The sequence below is a fragment of the Pteropus vampyrus genome, unplaced genomic scaffold, assembly GCF_000151845.1.
Source record: "Pteropus vampyrus isolate Shadow unplaced genomic scaffold, Pvam_2.0 Scaffold50, whole genome shotgun sequence".
In the NCBI taxonomy this organism is placed as follows: Eukaryota; Metazoa; Chordata; class Mammalia; order Chiroptera; family Pteropodidae; genus Pteropus; species Pteropus vampyrus.
Window position 1 is genome coordinate 2184821 of NW_011888831.1, and position 3259 is coordinate 2188079.

Here is a 3259-nt window from a genome sequence, read left to right on the forward strand (position 1 = left end):
GCCTCTAGGCCCTCGCAGCTGCAGGTCGGCCCCAACCAAACCACAGACCGGCGCTACAGGAAAAAATGAGACAGATTTCTGGGGCTGTCACAGCCGGGACTGGGAAAGGAGGAGGAGGTGGGAGGAGGCGCCGGGACTCAGGGCCCAACCCTGGCTCCTCGGCCGACAGCCTTCTGCCATCCGGGACGATGGCCAAACCCAGAGCAAGGAGTCAGAAGTAGTTTCTCCACCTGTAAATGAGCAGAAATACACAGTTGGGAAAAATGCAGATTGGAAACGCTGACCTGGGTCCTCCACGCAGAAAGTGGGTATTCGAATTCCCGCGTATATGGTAATCCGGTGGACTTTACTCCAGCCAATCGAAGGCAACCTCCCTCCGAGGTCAACCAGTCAGAGGAAGTTTTGCCTATGAAGCCCTACCTCTCACCAGTTGCTGGAACCATCCTGGAGAATCGCCAGGCCTCCTGAATGCTAAACACACGGCCTGTCCAATAGTGTGAGGAGGAGCTCGTGTTGCATATTCATATCCCCCGCCCCTCAGCCAAGAAGCTACTTAAGGAGCATGGTTTGGCTCGCTCCTACCCCTACCCCTTCGGAAGAGTACCCGATTCTTCTTGTCAGGTGTTCAGATCGTTGTCCCACCTTGGGAAGGCGAGGGGGCGGGAATGGGCCCGCGCCCTCTCCTCAGCACTGTCCTAGCACAGACACCTAAAGAAGGTTGTCCAGCTCCCGTGGCGCGGGGCAGGAGGCCCTGGCTGGAAGGTGCCCGCTGCGGGAGGCGTCCTCTCCCACTCTGGTGAGAAGAGGTGGCCACCTCCTGGCGTGAGCCAACCTTGAATGACCTCTGCGGTTTCCTGAGGAGTCTTGCCTTGGAGGGCTGACCCTGGAGTTGCTCTCCAATTTGCAGAAGGGGAAACTTGAAACTGCTGGAAACATGATAGAATTATATTTATCTATATAAATTATAATCATAGGTCACTATCGTATTTTGTGTCAGTATACAAATTTAATCCTCTCTCCCCCACGGAGTGGCGGGGATAGAAAAACCTTGAGACCCTTTACGGAAGAACTAAGGCTGATAGTTGAGTTAAACCATCTCTCCAAAGCTGGTGTTCTGCCTTCTGAAAGCTCAAACTTAGATGCTGTTGCATCTCTTGCTATACTTAAACAAACAAACAAACAAACAAGAAACCTCTCCTTCAGCTATTTATTCTGAAGTTTAAATGTAATTGAATTTGGAAATATTTTCAAAAGGAAAACCTTATTTTGCATACACATGCACACGCACGCGCACGCACACACACACGCCAGCAAAGGAATGCGTCCAATAGAAAAAGTGTGGAACAGCTTATTATCAATAATTACTCAGTATCTATCTGGCACCAATATATCGGTGAATGGAATGTGAAGCAGATATCCAGCACAGAGCTTAGAATTTGTTATATTATTAAGAACAACCAAAGCTTTATATTCAAAGTAGAAATAGTCAAGCAAGGTGCATTGTAGTTTTTTAAGTGATTTTGAGATTTTTGTTGGCTGGAATAAAGCTATATTTCCTAAACTTCCATCATTCTGGTACCAATTTCTTCATTTTTGACATATCTTTGCATCACCTGTAAAATTATTTTGGTGTTTTTCTTCAAATACACTTATTTTTACATATAAGCATAATTGTTTTAAAAGAAGAGTTTACATCACTACCATAAATGGAAAATTAGCATCACTTGCATGACGGAGAGTAACCATAAAAATAAAATGAAACAAAACAATATCATAAAATTTAATATTGCTTTAAAACAGTGAGAAAAGTATCAATAAATCTAACCCATTGTTTTTTTAAAAAAATCACATCTGAAAGCAAGTTCCTCAATAAGAAGAATGAATCTATACATATTTGGCTTCATTTGTTAGTTTAAGACTATGGATTTGTTTTTCAGTTTTGGTGTTTATCAGACTAAAGATCTCAACTCAACAGTAAACATATTTAGAAAAATTAAAAGATGCAGTTATTCTTCAAAATTGGTAACTTTTGTCCAGCAGGAAGCTAGAACGTATAATCTCCCTGCAGGCCCAGAAGGGAGAGGAGAACAAGATATGGTGAACCCCAGGAGTCTCCAGCATAAAATCCTTTCACTAACTACCTGGCCTCACCTCCTGACACTTTCTCCCTAGAACTGAAGGGTTTTAATCAGGAAACCAAGTTGATTTTAAATAACTACTATGAGTTTCCTCCAGAGTTAGTATAGGTCTTTTTCTACAACTGGCCTCTTGCTATGTGGGAGACCCGACTGGGCAGCTCTTAGTGCAGGTGTGGGAAGGAGGCCTTCAGGCAAACACCTAGGTCATTGTCCACTGGGAGAGGAAAATACCAAAGAAAAATTAAGTCAGAGAGGATAGGTCCAGGAGATTTAAAATTTGTCAAGTAGAACTTCCAGAGGGGGAAAAAAATAGGAATAGCAAACAAAGATGGAGAAAGAATGTCCTTGAGCTGAAGACTCAAGTCTTTAGATTGAAACACCCACTTGAAATAATTATTTTATATATATGCATACCTAGTCTAGTAAAGTTTCAAAGAATAAGGAGGAAAGGAATGAGGGGGTATTATCCTTTCGTCTATAATACAGGTTACTAGAATGTCTTCAAAATTCTAGAGAAAATTATTTCAAATCTGGAATTCTATAACCAATAAAAAACCTCATGTATGAAAGCAAAATATATTTTTGGACATGCTAGTACTCTAATAAAAGTTGAGCATATACTTTTTGGGGGGGAAAAATAGAGTAAAAGTGAAAAATCCAGAAAGAAGAGACATTGACTATAAGAAACAGTGGAACCAACTCAGGGGTATGATGAAAAGAAACCTCAGTATGATAGCTGTATAACTGGAACATAATCGGTTCAAATTATAACTGAAAGTCAGAAGAATTCTTGAAGAATATCTTTAAGAATTACAGAAACTATATGATTCATAACCCATAAGTATAACCACATATTCCTGGTGAGTTGAAATTATATCTCTTCTGATAAAAAAAAAAAAAAATTCTGAGAAAATTAAGAAGCTGTACAAGAAAGTTATACCTACCAAGAAATTTAAAATTCAATGTGATTTTTTTCAGAGTAATATGTGAAACATAAGAGGTGATGCAAAATGTCACCAACCCTTTTATAAAGGCATTGCTGATCACCACAGCTGAACTTGCTCCAAATCATTCATTGATTCAGTCAGTAAAGACTTGTTGATCACTCTCTGAACTCATTC